We start from the raw sequence: 17,060 nt of genomic DNA, 5'->3' as shown, positions 1-17,060 counted from the left end.
TGTATATATACTCTTGTTCGCAATCCTTGGGAATTCCACAGCAGTGGGAGGAAACAGGCCATCGATTAGAAGCTTTCTGAGAATATATACAACATTGCACTGGCAAATGCTAATCACAACAGGAAATTCTGCATTGGGCTAATGCCTCTCTTACACTAGATGTAGATAACCACTATGTGACAACCACTCCGTACTGTTAGAAAGTGATTCTATTTATACACATTTTCTTCTACTGCACATTTTAAACTATTTAAAAATACCTACAAAAATAGATTTGGTGATTATTTTTAGATATGCAAAACAACAAAATACCCCAATTTTATTTCAGTTGTGAAGCAAAAGATTGATTCCATATAGAATGACTTCTGTATTTTTCCCATTACTGGTAAAGTTTGCCCCTTTTCACCTGTTAACAATTTCAACAATAGATCAGTTGTAGATGCTTGAAGTTTGGGAAGGAGATGACCTCTTCACCCCAGTAGGGTAAAAGTAGCATTGTGATTTCTCAGTGTCAGAAAGGTGTTGTTTGTGCTTGCCCAATGAATATTGCCAGACAGCATCACATGGATGCCAGTATTTATACAGTTCTGTACCTTGAGGCTATCTTAGGAAACAGTGGTCAATGCTGTAGGTCTTCTTCAGGCCAGTGTGAGCACAGGGGAAACATGGGAATCCTTCCCCTTGGTGGGTGAAGGAGCTCCATATGATGTACCATACTGAGATTCCTGTTTCTGGCCAAAGCTGAAGCGGTTTTCTGCCTCCCTCTTGCTACAGCCTTATTGCTCTCTTCCCTTCTACCGCACACTTGGAATGACTCAGCAGATCGAGAGATAGAGCCGGCGAGGGCTTTTCCTCAAGGAATAACATTCATGACAAGAAGGCATAATACATTAGCTTAAGTAGAAAAGGAAATGCACTCTCCAGGTGAGGTTCCTAAGAGCTGGAGTTGGGGAGTCCTTTCCTCCCTAAAGCTAATCTCCCTGCTGTGTCTTCCAAGCACTAATTTGCAGCCCTCCTCACAGAACCTGTTTAAGGGAGGGGAAGAGATGAATTAAGTTTAACCTCTTGATCACTAGGGAAGAGGCAGTGCATCGCTGTTTTATTATGCACATCTATGTATCTGAAGCTTTTCAACGTGCTTTCTATGAAGGATTTTTCATTAAAATACATTGTGTCGTAATGCTGCTTCTGAAACCATGCATTAATTAAGACGAATAAGTACGTGTTAAAATACGTGTATCTTGAATAGCTATCATGTATATCTTTTTCCGGCACATTTTTCTTTTCAATTATGGATTAAATAGACATTCTTAGAGGGGAAATTGGAAACCAAACAGAAACTGGCTATAAGACTAGCTAAAAAGAATGTCTGCATCATTATTTGGTTTTTCCAAAGTTATAACTGTACAGACTATTTGAATGACATTTGCTTTAGCCAAGGCAAAAATGTCTGCAACCAAAAAATGTAAAGTAACTTTTTCATTTGATTGACCTGCAGAACAGAATCATGGACTCAATGCTGCCATTTCTTTGCTGTTTCACAAAGATTTCAATTTTTTTTCCTTTAATCAACATACATACTTCAGTCTCATTATGGCCCTTATTCATAGAACTGTGAAGTTGGCTCATTATTTTCAGATCTGTACTGAGGGAAAAAAAAGGGGGGAAAAAAAAGACTGTCCAAGAAATGCTCTTCACAAAACAGAAGAGCTGGAAATAACAATCACAGATACTTCATAAATTATTATAAATGGAATTTCTTTAAAATAACTTGGAGGTTTCAAACAAGAATGACAAGTTTGCATTGCTTAGGCAAACAGTATTAAATCAGTTGAGAATGTCCAGGTTTTTTTAAACTAGCTTTACTAGAAGATACTTGTTATTTTGAGTCTCTCTGGCATGGAAGTTGTGTTGGTTTTATTCTATAGGAACATTAAGAGAGAGTCCTGTACAGCATGAGACGGACTTCAAGCTAATAACATCTGTTTTATAAGCATGTTTTGTCGTGGGAAGACCTCTTGCTATTGCTAACACACTTCACTTATAGTTTATCAGCTCCTCAAACAAACAAACAAACAAACAAGCCCCAAGCAAAACACCCTCCCTTTTGTTCTTGTGCTACAATTACAAGGTACAATATTTGCTTTCTAAAATGGCATCTACAGGGTACTGGTGTTGAAGTGAGTGCCTTCCCGCTCCCCCCCCCCTTCTTACTTATTGCTTGCTTCACAATAACTCCAGCAATCAAGACTTATATGTCTCTTGAAAAAGAGAGATAAGGAAATCTGCCTGTAAACCATGAAGTTCAGCCACTTGTTTGGTCAAAGTGACAGCCAACAGAAATATGACCTTCAAGATTAAAACTCTCAAACTGCGATTAACCATATAGGACAGATAGGAAAACACTTCCCTGCAAGCTGTTTAGCACATACAATATTAAGTTCAAATTCTCGTGTAATAAAATAGTACTGTTATTATATGCACTTATGCAACCTTTCTACGTAGCCTACAAAAATTTTAAAAGATGGCTATTAGTACATCTGTTGTATGGACAAGGAAACAAAGGGGAAATGTAAGTGATATGACAAGGGTCATGCAGGTCAAAAATGGTTGAGGCAGAGAAGAATCCAGACCTGCCTTCCATGGTGGAGTGGCAGACCTGCTGCCTGCTTCTACTTCGAGAATGTGACTTAACTGAAAAGATGCCAGGAAAGCATTTTATTTTTAAATAAAATATATAAGAAATTAAAACCCCCACAATTTTATCTATTAACTTCAGAGAGGTTATTGCTGGTTTTCACCAGCATAAATAAAAAGAGAATCAAATCCCCAGGGTTTCCTCCTGCTGGATGCTCAGAAATAAGGTAATTTTAAATACTGTAGATCAAAACCATGTGCACGGATTGGGGCCTGGGGAGACGTGAAAAGAAGTCTCTTCAGTTTTTATGAGAGGTTCTACAAATATATCAAAAGGCAAAATTTTGCCAATTCTATTCCACAACAGCTAAATTGACTGTGGTCACTTAAAGATTGAGATACATTTTTCAGGCTGAAAATGGTCAACTTAAAAACATTTGTAATATTTATCCATAATATTAAAACATCTCAAAAAAAGTCCAGGAACCAGGGGGGAAAAAAAATCATGTGGAGGGAGGAGGAACGGGGTGGGGGGGGAGAGAGAGAGCTCATGCAAGCAAGAGAGAAATATAGTGCAGAAAAGATGGAAACATTTCTTTAGGGACTAGTTACAACCAACAAGCCTTCTTAGACATGCCCATCGACCATGTAAGCATATTCCTTGTGCTGGGCTGATAAAGGAGGGCTGCAGCAGTTTTTTTCCTTGTTTTCAATAAGGGTACACAACATTTAGAAAATAATCTGCAGGGGAAGAGCTGTGGCACAAATAATATTTATAAGGCAATCCTTTTTAATGGAAGAAATTTCAGAGTCCTCCTCATCTCACAGTCCAATCAAGGGTGATATGCATTCAAAAAGTGAATATTAAATATGCACTGAGCAAACAGAACAGGAAAAAATGAATATTGAAATAATTTACATGTAATCAAACTACACTGAAATTAAGTTTTAATTGTTCAGTATTCTGTGATGCATATGCAGATTTTAAAGTATTCAGAATATCAATCAAGTGTTTACTTACATCAAGCAATTGTATTTAAGCATACAAAACAGATGATGAAAATATGTTCAATCAGCTACAGCTCCCAAGATTTACTGCAGGGTTTACATGATCACTTTTAATTCAGTTATTTCATTTAATATTTCAATTTAATAGCTCATTCTTTCATTCAATTTCTAGGCATCTTGCCCATTTCTTAAACACAATAATAATAATTATTCATAAAAGAAGCTGTTTCCCATAAGTTCTCATATCAGCAATTTCTGGAACAGAAATGGTTTATATGCTTTTTTTCCCCCCTCAAAAATGTTGTTATTATCTGAAATATTTTCCTTTTAAATTAGACAATATTAAAATGAAGAATGACATCTGTAAAATGACTCTGCACCCCATTTCAATGGAATTCTGAGCCAGAATAATTAGAGATTATCAGGTTAAAGAATGTAAAAAGTGTGTGGCTAGGTTGCTAAGTGGTTGATTTAAATGGGGACAGATTGGTTTTCAACCAACTGTTGAACATAACACCACTGATTTAGACATGTAGCTGTATTTCAGAATACAGCTTCAGAGCCCATTTAAAAAACCTTGGTCCAGGGCTTAAGGTCTTACATATTTCACATGAAAAATATTGGTGCGTAATGAAGTCGGGTACAGATGGCATAACTTCAGCACATCCTTAAAATGACAACCCTGAAATTCTATTGACCTTCAAGGAAATATTTTAAAGTAAAATTTCAGTAAATTTTGAAGACTTGTATTGCTATGTAACATTTCATATATAAAATATAGTATTAGTCAAAGAATTATCTCCCGCATTTTATAGTGAATGTTGAATACTGGCACTTTACTTAGACTGGCACTTACTGGAAAGGAATAAATACATCAAGATCTTACACTTCATTAAAAAAACCAAACCACTTTAAACTAAAGTCAACCAAAAACTGATGCCATTTTACCCTAATGAGTTCAGTAGGACACCATATTTTAAATAAGATAGTTGGGGAGAAAATCAGACCACTGAACGCAGCCCAAAGACCAGGAACTCTCCAAAGAACCTATCTTTCCCTCTCTCCCCAAACCGTAAGTTTGCGTTTCAGGATCTCATGATTTGGGGGACTCAGTCTCAAAATTTTTGAATTTACTTCATAATCTCTTATTATTTATTTGGATAATGAACTGTCTGGAAAATAGACTATCCCCGGTATTACTGATGTCCTTTGGCAAAAATCAGTTAATTGCTGGGTATTAGTTTACTGCAGCTAGACTATTTCAACGCCAATGCATGGGCAAAGGCATACCAAAAGTTTCACGTATCACAATCAGAAATTTAAACCATAACTGCTGTTTTTTTAAAAGAAAATATTCTGTGAGCAGCAAGGAGTACTGTTGATTAGTTTCCTATGCTTCCTCCTACGCAGGCCTCAGCACAGTAACTCCACCTGTCCCCTATGTGCCTTGCCAAAATATGCTCCAGCCAATATACTGTCCTTCTCCCAGCAGGGTATGCTCAGCTCCCTCCCAACAATGGTTTGAGCAAGAGGCAACGTAGACTATGTTTGGTGTTAAGCAGCGCATGTCTCAATTGGCAGAACATACACCTGCTGAACTTTCGCTGTAGCTTTTTGGGGTGGAGGTAACCTCCTGCATTCTATTTAACCCTAACTGGTTGCTGATTTCCACGAAACTGGCAGGCATTTGCTCATTTCTGAGACTTCTACCTTCTGTAAAGTTGGCTGAGATTTGTCAATGATTCCCTAAGTTAGTACAGAACTGACAGAAGAATCAATGGATGCATTGGTAAGTTACAACCTCTGAGATGCTAGTGGTATTATTTTGCCAACCTCATGCTATTATGATAGTAGTTTTTTAGATTATGAGCTCTTTTGAACAGGACACACAAACCTCTGAGGGGCTGTCCACAATCTTGCTGCCTTCTAAGATACTCTCATACTGATGAAGAGAAAGTGCTGCAGAGCACACCAAAGGCTAATGGAGAAACAGCCACCAGGTCTATAGTATGTGAGTCAAGGGGATAATCTTCTAAATTGTATTTTAGATGCAGAAGCTCTAAAGGTTGTCCAGGTACAATCTATACATCCCTTCAGGCCCAAATTTAGCAAAGCATTAATGTATGGGTTTATGACCTATAATTTTCTATGGGCCCTAAATACGGGCATGTTAAGTGAAGTGCTGGATTTGGGGCCTGAGTGACTTGTTTAAAAAGAAATCCCTTATGGAACCTTTCAAAGGTCATACACAAATATGTCACAAGTAAAAGTTAGTGAATAACCATGAGAAAACTTGAAATGGGCACAAATATCTCAAGTCACCCAAAATCTGTGTAACTTGAACTACACTGTCAAATTACTTATCTCTGAACTAAAGGAGGTTCACCTATAACTTTATAGATTGTTGGGCATAGAGCCGAATGCCCTTCCCATCAAAGGGTACCCTCTGGTATGAAGCAAGAAAACAAACCATGTTAAAAAAACTGGAGGAAAGAGAAAGCTAATAAGGGGATCCAGACAGTATGACTCCCTGGCCAGAGAAAGCCCTTGAGGGCTGTAACTGGCTGTGAATCTTGAAGACGTTCCTAACCTGGAAAAAAAAAAAGAAATCTTACCATGCGATTCCTATTTTTTAAGGATGATATGCTGTTCTAGGAAACCTAAATGTATTCTTGTGTGAAATAGTTCAGATGACTCTATGTTAAACATATATGCTTCTTCTCAGAACAGACTTTCAATGTTCAAAGAAAAGCTGTTAAGGCATTTTTTCAGTCAGATTTTCAAAAGAACCAAGTGAAGTAGTTTAGTAAGAAGGCATCATTTAAACTTTTGAAATACATATTTAGTAAGAAATAGTCTAGATGTATGAAATATTCTAGAAAAAGTAGTAGTTTTAGCTATAAAGAAAGCTACCTCATTTATTTGTTGACCTTTGCTCAATTAACTATAAAATAGCACTAGTTTAAAACTGTAGAGCTGTCTTACGTCTAAACCAAAGAAATATTAGTTAACAGATCCTGATTCTATGAACATTTATGTCACAAATTTCCCATGTGATGTTGGTCAGTCGAGGTTAGCCACTGAAGAGGATGCCTGTTGGGAGCAACAGCAACATTTTCCTACTGTGTAGCATAATTCTTTCTTATCTGTCAAGTGCTCTGAGATTTTCAGTAGTAGGTGCTATAAAAGTCTGGGGAACAGCAATTTATTACTGTTATAAATTATTATTATTATTATATAAATTGAAACTATGATGTTTTATTTATTTTTAAACTAGATTCAGTCTTTTCTCTTCTTGTAATGTGTACTTCCTTTGAATTTCCGACACTCTGTATTTCCTTTTTCATACTCTTTCCTTCAAGAGAATATATTTTGTTGCCATAGCAATATTTCCCTACCTTGCAATTTTATCATAGTGGCTTTCCTTCAGTTTTCTCTAAGCTGCAACTAACACCCACCCAGTCAACACAGCTTCCCCCCACCTCCAAACCTCTCTGTTTCCCCAATCTCTTACTACTTAGTAACTTCTCAACAGTCTATCTTTATCTTTAAATACAGACACACTCCAACATACTCTTCCAAAGTACTCTCGGCTAAAAAGAGATGTTAATTAAAAACGCTGATAAGAGTCAGTGACACCTGTTGTTTCACATTTATTTTACTCAACCCCGTCTGTTAAATCCTACCCTTTATTGCATTAATTCGCTTTTGCTTTTCTTCTTTTCCAGCTTTATCCCTCCCACTCTGGTGATCATGTAAACTTAACAGTATGTCTTGAAAGCTGGATTTTATTGAGCAAACATATCAGCGTGTCTACACACTAAAGACGGCTCTATAACAGAGGCCCAGTATCACCACTATGGTTAAGGATGAGTTGCTGCCTCTATAATAAAACCCTATTGTATATGTGTGATATCTCTGCAATTTCAAACTGCAGCAGATGGAAATTTGGTATTAAAGTTAAGATGAACACGCCCTTTTCCTCCTTGACTTTCCATGAGGTAAAGGGCCAATTCTCCTTCATGCCTGACATTGGATAAGATGCATTTTTTTAGTGCTAAGACTTCTCAGAGAAAATATATTACCTCAATATTTTCTAAAGCTGGCTGCCTAAAGATAAATATCTAATTACAAAGTCATGGTGCAGGGCCAAATTTTGAATCACTTGTTGAGTTACCCGTCCATTACAGTTTATTTACTTTTTCTATCTAGGTTTGTCAACAGCCAATATTACTTCTTTGTAATAAAATAATGCAGTGGTAATGCTCATAAAATTCCCACACATAAGAACTCCATTACAGCAAATACAACCACAGGAGAGCCAGACAAGAAACTCTCTAGCACTTTGATCATATGAATTTTGGCACATTTTTGAGGGAGCAAATGGAAAACTACTGAGTATTTTATGCTTTTTCTCTACAGCATCATGTACAAGAACATAAAATGTAAGAACGACCATTTGCTCAGACCGAAGGTACATCTAACCTAAAACTTTGCCAACAGCTAGGTACCTAGGAAAGAATATAAGTACAGGGCAAGCATATGGTGATATCTCCCTAAGTAGTCTCCTAGTCTCCAACAATTTGTAGTTCCGGGATTTGCTGATCCAGAGGTGGTTTCTATGTTGGTATTCTTTAGTGAATTTCTCTTCCCTGAACCTTGCCTTTCAACTCATATACAATTTTATCATCCACAACATCCTGTGGTACAGAGCTTCATATTTTAATTATATGTTACATGAAGAATCACTATATTTTGCAACTGCCACATGTTAGCTTCACTTGATGACCCCTAGTTTTTGTATTAGAAGAAGCAGTGAGCAGTCATTTACTGTGCTCTTCCTCCCTAACACTCACAATTTAACAGATCTCTATCTCAGTTGCCTCCTCTATAGGTTGAGGAGTTCTAGTCTATTTAGTCATTCCTTTCACTAAAGCTGTTTCATGCCTTTAATCATCCTGGCTGCCCTTCCTAAAGCTTTTTGAGTGCTACTATATCCTTTTACAGATTATGGGACTCCAAAACTACACACAAAATTCAGGTGAACTGAAGTTCACTGTTTTGTTGTCTATTCCTTTTCTAAGAATTCCTGGCATCCAATTTGCTTTTTGTACTTGTGCTGAGCACTGAACTATTTTATAGCTGTAGAGTTGTAAGACCAAATTCTTCTTCCAGAATAATTGTGAGCTCAGACTCCATCATTTTATACATGAAGTTAGGAGTCACCCCCAACCATGTGCTTCACTTTGTATTTATTTACATTTAACTTTATCTTCAATTTTGATACTATGTCACTGAGTCCTGTGAAGCCCTTTTACTGTTCTTCACAGCAGGCCCTATCTTTACTAGTCTTAATATTTTTAGTATCATCAGCAGATGCTGGCACGTCACTATTTGCTCCTTTGCCAGGCTACTTACAAGTACAGATCTGTTATAATTTCAATTGGTGACCTCCACTGACAACTGACCATTTACTCTTACTCTTTTTCTTACATTTTAATGAATTACTTATCTATGAAAGGGGAGCTTCCCTCTTATCCTGTGGCAGCTTAGTTTCTTTAAGACATTTTGGTGGGAGACCTTCCAAAAAGGTCTTCAGTGGTCAAACTTTCAACAGTGGCAGCTGGATATCCCTTACTGACATGATTGCTGACATCAAAGAATTCAGAGTTTTGAGATGTGACTTGCCTTTACAGAAATCCTGCTACTCTCCCCCAATACAACATAATTGTCTGTACGTTCACAATTTTTTTAATACGGTTTCTACTAATTTCACTGGTACAGCAGTTGGACTTACAGGGCTATAGTTCTTCAAGGTCTCTCCAGACTGTGTTTTGAACACTGACATCATATTTTCCATGTTCCTGTCCTCAGGTGTTAAGGTCATTCCAAGTAAGAGGTTATACACCACAGTGCATATTTCAGCTATTTTATGCTTTATATTTAGAAATTCGGCATGAATTTTATCTAGTGCAGGTCATATACTACTGTTTATCTATCTATAGTATAACCTCTTCTACTGATACTTCAACACTTAGCAGTGTAAACTAAGAAACATTCCCATCCTCTCCTATCCTGGCCAACTGGTCAAAAGAGGATTTTAAGAGAGGTCTGCATGCCTATCTGCTTTTTGTGTCTTTCTGTAAACCTTTCTTCATATATTTTCACTAAGTCTTTGTGCCTCTCTCCTTCTATTACAGAAATTATATCTGAGCATCTAAGATCTTTCTGTTAACTAGCCAGTAATAATGTGATACGGGAGCTAGACATTTACAGTGCAAATAATTCCATTTATCTTCAAACAGCTCACCTTTACATGGCTAATTTAAGCTAATCAGGTAGGCTCCCTTTATAGTTAATTGATAGGCATAGGCACTGACGTTTGATTCTTCATGCTTATCTTAGACATCTCCCTTCAATAGGATTACTCATCCTTTGGGTGCCCATGTCTTTATACTAACTACAGAGGAAGCCCAGATGAGCATGTAGGACATCTAAATTCTGCATTATTAAGTCAGGAGAGGTGATGTGTACCCCCAAGACACTACATCTAGTTATTGGACAATTGACTATTGCTGACTTTTGTTCTAAATTTTACTTATGGTATCCTTTCCTTACCAGGCTCTTCGGTTCTGAAGAACCATAAAAGGGAGCTCTGCATTTGAAGATATGAAGCCTAGGACTGCCTGACTGTTCCATTAGCTCTTCCTGGAGAGTACTGGATGGAAGTGGGAGAAAAGTCAGAAAAATAAATCTCTTTAGGGAGGAAAACAAACAATTTTTTGCACACAACAAATGGATTACAGATTGCCAAGCCATGTTCTGTTCTGATCTGATGAGCTGAGCTCAAGACAGAATATTGTCAGATGGTCCATATGCAGAAAAGTGAAGCGTAATGGTGGGGCCTAGGAAGACTGTGAAGATGAATGGAGAAAAGGTATTTTGCTAAAGAGAGGATACATGAATCAATCTGGAAAGACTGTAAAGAAAAAACAAAATACCTTAAATTCAGGTTCTTGGTCAGGACCTCAAGAGGAGATTTTTAAGTGTCACTCCAGAAGGAGACACTGTTAGTGACTAGGTAGAATTGATGGGGAGGGAGTAACTGATAACCTGGCAAAGGAAAGCTGAAGCTGACTTACTGCAGCTGCTCAAGGGTGGAGATGTGTTGTTAAGAACTTATTCTTGAGTTTTTGTCCGTGAATATGCTATATTTGCATTGTTTCTGCACTTCTTGTATGCCCAAAGCCCCTCAGACTTCAGGGGAATTGCACAGCTGGCACAACAGAAAAAAGCCACCTTATGAGGGCAGATTATCAGTTACACAACACAACACAACAAAACAACGGTCTCTATGTGGGCTCAGCTTCTAAAAGTAGCAATATCAAAGTCAGATTAACCAGCATGTGGGAATAGCCTTGGCACAAAGAACATTAGTCCAGCGCAGCTATTCTGCGTTCCTTTTTTCTAGTGCAGTCCCATGGGTGGGGACGTAGCAGAGAACTGGAGGACTTATTGGCACTCTGGGCCACCAAACAGCCATCTGTTGGTGGCTGTGGGAAATGGCTCTGTATTAGAGTAGCTCTGGGACTGCTCTAAGTGTGTGGGAGGGGCCATTTTTCCCATGCTCCAAGCAATGTCTCCCATTAGGTTCAGCAGAAAATCTTGCCCAAATCTCTGACAGAGATTTCTTGTGGTTTATCTTCATGGGATTTTATCCTCAAGGAAGTATATCATGTCATTTGTTCCCCCCCTGCCCCGATATTTTGCCTAATATTTCTTACATTGTAATCACCACTAGAGAATTAAATCCTGGAGCCATTCCTGTGGCATCAAAGCATCTGACTGAAATTGGAAACTGTTGTGGAGCTGGCTTAAGAAAAAAATCATTAGCAACATTGGACTGAAGCAAAGACATTCTAAACTTTTCCTGAGATATTTAAACTCTTTAGCTGCAAAAATAATCTAGTTCCATTAAATAGGTGCTTTTATTTCTTGTTTCTGAAACAGGTCAAGAAGCATGACCAGGGGAATCTTTTCATGTGCAGTTCCATCACAGCAATTGAAATTCTTTATCAGTGCCGTGGTAATATGAAAGCCTTTGGTTTTGATCGTTTTCACAAGATGACAAAAAATGACTCTTCAAAGTCCTCTCCAGAAGGTGCTACTTTAGTCAGAATGCTGCTACTGAACTTACTCCCATAGAGATGAATTCTGTTCATGTGGCCACCATAGAGAACCTGACTGACATGAGTGGTCATTTTATCTGAAGGCATAATTTAATGCCTAATAGGTTACCTTATGAATATAAAAGATATTCTTAGTCCTGAACCATGTCATCATTAATGTTTATACATATTTTGTGACACAATATGTACCAATATAATTATAGATTCTACTGTTAGGGTGCTCTTAAAAAGGATCATAAAAGCTCTTTGCTCACTCTGTCCCTCAGCTGGCAGCAGATGGGATTGGGAACTATTCCTATGGAGTTGAGGCATTTTTTCACCTTTGATTTAGGGTCCTATTTAGGATGGAATACTCACAGTGAATATCTACTTTGCAAGTTGCAGTGTAGTGATACAGGAACCTGCTTACCAAGGGGTAGTTAGTACTGCATAAGTGATGTACCTGCAGGGCGAAAGAGCTTTATTTTAGCTTTTCAAAGGCTGCCTTGGACTTAAGCAATAACTGACAGTGTCAAGGCATCATGTCAGGTAGTATAGCAGTACACTTCAGAACTCTTGAATAGTGAAGTGATTCATAAAAATCAGTACTGGCTGGAAGAAGATCTCCCCTGATGCTAATGACCACCTATTTTCTCATCTCCTTTATGAGTGTTTATTTACAAAGGAGGTCTATCAAGTTCTGTGTGTAAAGTCATACCACTTTATGAATGTTCTGCCCAACATGTAGCTAAATTCTTCTTTGCATTTAACCAGTAGCATCTTACATTGAACACTGGGAAGAGTACACAACACTTGAGAAGAATTGTTAAGGAGTAAAACCAGTAACAGTAAAAACATGGTGGAGGTTTTCATTTTTGCATTCAGACAAAGGAGAATCTTTCATGAATCCATCCAAAATTCTACCAGTGAATGTGATCAGAGCTGCACTTTGCTCTTGAAAGAAGCAAACGCACTATCTTGTTATTTACAACAGAGCTTTGCTTTGTACGGAAACATATTGGTACTATGGGGAAAAAACCCAATGACATTCTCTCAATGGAATTATCAGATGGAAAGGTCCAAATGTTTCTGAATCTTAGTATTTTTCCATGTAAAAAAACCAAGCAAAAAGATCCCTAAGCTGCATATTCATGGTCATGAGAACAGAATTACAATGGAGGAAACGCCACAGAAGAAACATGGAGCTGTGTCTGCATTCTAATTCTACAACTCCTGAGTTGCATTTCAGACTTTACTTTCCAGCCCAGACTTTATCTCCAGCTCATGCTACATTACTTTCTCACTGTCTCTCTGAGAGACACAGAAAATTTTGAACAAAACAGAGCAGGCGTGTGTTTCTGCCTCTGTGTGTGTGTCAAACAAACAAGATAATTTCATGCATTAGAAAATATGACAAGTACAATTTACGAACGCTTGATCAGAGTGAAGCAAAGCCATGAGTCAGCGATGCCATAGTTAATGAGTGAAAAACTATTCCATCCCATTCCATGTTCTGTACACGGCTAGATGAGGCTGTTATACAGAGGCAGGAGGTTGTGCAGCCACTCCCCCATTGCACAAATACACTTAGTAGGCAGCACTCAACAAAAGGGTGGGGGCAAGAAGGTTACAGCTCCCCAAGGCTTCCTAATAAATCCACCTCTGCTCAACATTTTACATAATGATATAATGCATTATATTATTATAAGCAGTGACATCATAATAAAATACCAGAGTGCTACTCAAGTGGCAAGGAACACCTAAGATACATTTCTATACTTGCAATTCAGTTCCTGTATTTTTTAATTATAGATAAGAATTTAAAGTGAAAATAATTATTCATTCCATAAATACTGTTGTAATGGATCCCTGGCATATAATTAAGAGGCCTTTAATTTTAATTTTGTATACTGAACGCCTGTTTTTGGAGGTATTCCATATTCTATATTCAGGGCCTATAACTGCAAAGCTCTAAGCTTCTATTTTCGTGTAAGCTGCAGATGCATGGTTTGCAAATTTAAGAACTCAGCTTTTATAATGACGGATACAAACAACATGGCTGCACCAAATACATTGCAAAGCATTTTCCTTCCTTCTAATTGTGATCCATTTCAATCGTGCTGTCAGTGTTCCTTGGCCCATCTCAGGTTGCAGCACCATCTTCTAACCCATACTTGCAATACAGCCAGTAATTGCAGAGCATCTTCTTTCTAAAGTGCCTGATACCTAAAAGAGGGAACCTACCATCACAGCATTCAGCATTTTCTAGAAACTGATCTCTTTGATGGTAGAAAAATAGCTAGCCTATAATCTCACCAATAATGTGAAAATGGATGTCTCCAGTTATTTGCAACTGGATATACAACCTTTCAGCCTACAGTAAAGATTAAAATCATTGGCACATGATTATTACTAGGTGAGGATAGCCTTTCTGAAAAGGTAACTATTTCTCAATTCTAGTAAATGCAGACACTCACATCTTAAAAAGCACAACAATAACTGGCACCTTTTTGGCAGACTCAGCAGGCAGGTCAAAGATTGTCTCAGCATGTAGAATGAATTAATATTTCTCTCCCAAGAGTGGGTCCTTCTAGAAAAGGCTTAAGGCAGATTGGTGGGGCATTCAAAGGAAAGCTGGAGAGGGGGGTGAAAGCTTTTGTTTATATGAACATTTTTCAGATTTAGATCTAGAAACATTTAAGTGTTTTAATTTTGTATGAAAGACTCCGCCCTTCCCTGTCCATCCCTTATGTGTCTGGTCTCCTCTATAGCCCACCACACACATCCTAAGCTGTCTTCCCCCATTTCGCTCTGTACTCCCATTCTGCCCTTTTGCAGGTCTCTGTAACCTCCCCATCCCTGCCTTTAGTCCTTTGTCCCCAATTCCTTGTCTTCTACTCATTCTCCTAACCCCACCTTCCTCACTCTTCCTACCCCACTTCTGAGTTTCTCTCTGTGTGTTTTAGCTCCTTATCCTCTAGATTTAATTTCTGTGCATCTGCTGCTTGCTTTCTCTAAAGCCCAAAGGAATTGCGGAAGGCCCTACTCGATTCCAAGAAATATTTTTTGAATATCAGCCATACTTATAGAGCACGTGATTTAGGAAGCGCTGTTTTCTCCACTTCTTGCTGCAACAGGGTACAAAGTGATCACTTTGCTTTCGTCTCTTCATGCTTACAAGAGAGTAACAAATGTCCCCTAGTGCTGCATCAAGTTGGCATTGACAGTTTACAGCGCATCTGTGTTCAAGTCTTCTTGTTTGGTCATGCAGACACATCTGCAGTAACACAAACTCACTCTGAAGAGATTCATTAACTATTTGTAACTAGCCCACAAGTATTTAGTGCTAAATGAATAAGGGTAAAAAAGTGAATAAATCAAATAACACAGGTTGAGACAGAGAGCATATAACTGACTTAAAATGTAGCCTTCCTGACACCCAGATACAGTGTCTGTCTCTGACAAACACGTAGTGGGAGGACTACTCCATTTTCAGTGTCCTCATGGGCATAATATGGTGATCTGAAAAGGCAAGAGCATAATTCTCTCCTCACTTTTCTTCCTGTTCTGAACCTCCAGTTGTAAATACAGGCCAGCAGAAGAGGCTTGTCTTGCTGGCTCTTCACAGATGGATGTAATAGCAGCAGCTGCAACCTTTGGGTGCCTGAAAGAATTAGTGAGCATTGTGCGTCCCTATGATTCTCCTAGACATTACATCATGCCTAGATGGCATTCTCTCACCCAGAACCATGGTTTACCATTCCTACAACAAAACTGTAGTACTCTCTGCTTAGCCTACATTCAAATAATTCTAGTCACTTAAGAAAACATCTAAAAGGAAATAAACACCAATTAAGGCACAGCCACTTTAATACAATAAAGATCAGCTCTGGGCATAATTTCCTTGCTTTCTATCATATAAATCTCCCATTTTTGAACATTTCATTTTGTACTTAGATTATGTCTTCTCAGATAAGCTTTAAGCATTACCATCTGTTCTGCAGCAATCACATGATCCTATCACTTTGACTCAGTTGAATACAAATCCCTTTGACAATAGGGAAACAGAAAAATAACACACATTTGTTCCAAAAACTGCCACACCAGTAGATTGTTCAAGGGCTGCTTTATAGTGGAGGTAAAAGACATGGGGAGACTTTCCTACACACCTCCTGTCTGTGCCCCACACTGTCCAGGCAGCATTCTGACACTGAAGCTTCTTGTTTGCTAGGGGGATTGAGTCAGTGTTTCAGCTGTGTTCAGCAGCCCCAAGGGCTGAAAGCTTAGCCAGGGCCCCATGCCTCTGCATGCCTGCTAGCATTTGGAAGCAAATCCCAAGTCAAAGGGAATACACCTTTCTCTTGCAGATGTAAAAGCACTATAGTTACATCAATCTCTGAGGCATTCTTTCCGCATCTGTCCTCTGCAGGCAACTGGCCCACAGCCACTACAGTTGGCCATTGCAGCAACAGATCTTCCCTGCTGGTTTCTAGGAGAAAGGCAAAAGCAGAGTTTGTACCCACTATTGTGGCCACATCTATTAAGAAAACTCCAGCGAAAGGCTGGTGCATATTATGCAGATATTTGGAGCATTCTTCTACTTAGAATAATTTCCCCATTGGAATGGACCTGTTTAGCAGAAAGGTGATCCTATTCAGATTCAAAATGCATTAGACAGTATAAAATATTTCTCTTTAAGATTTGAAAGAAGTGCAAACTGTACTATGAAAGTAACTTGCAGTTCCTAGCTCTGCATACGCAGACAATGTATATAACCTGGATGAATCACCAAAAAAGGGTGCATTGCTAATCTCACTATGTCCATCTACACTCCTCCTCTACAAGGTGTTACAAACATTGTATCATTCAGAAGGTAATTTTGCTTTATTTTCACCCACTGGATAATTCTCAGAGGGAATGTTTCAGCTATGTTTGTGGTTGAACACATGAACAGGTTAAACTGCTGTATACTGATATTTATAGCTGATTGAAATTTAGGCTATTAATTTATTATGAAGGAAAAATATAGCAATAAACCAATGTACTATACATTCTAGCTGAATTCAGTATTATGACTCTTCTAATGTCATATAATTTACATATGAATGCAACATTTCATTTTATCCTCTTATTTTAATGGCACTGCAAATTCACTGAAAAATACTGAAAGATTAATTTCTGTATGAGAACTTTGAGGATGAGAATAACAAAATGCTCAGATTTCAATGGTGCAAAGACAAAAATGTA

The 17,060-nt window shown here is 38.1% G+C and overlaps 1 protein-coding gene across 1 annotated transcript in view; it reads right to left on the bottom strand.

Moving 5' to 3' along the window:
* WDPCP (WD repeat containing planar cell polarity effector) overlaps positions 1 to 17,060 on the bottom strand; it is a 106,174-nt gene that overhangs the window by 48,870 nt on the left and 40,244 nt on the right. The window lies entirely within an intron of this gene.

Source organism: Pelecanus crispus, chromosome 3 (genome assembly GCF_030463565.1).
Source record: "Pelecanus crispus isolate bPelCri1 chromosome 3, bPelCri1.pri, whole genome shotgun sequence".
In the NCBI taxonomy this organism is placed as follows: Eukaryota; Metazoa; Chordata; class Aves; order Pelecaniformes; family Pelecanidae; genus Pelecanus; species Pelecanus crispus.
This window is presented reverse-complemented; position numbering and strand designations above follow the sequence as displayed.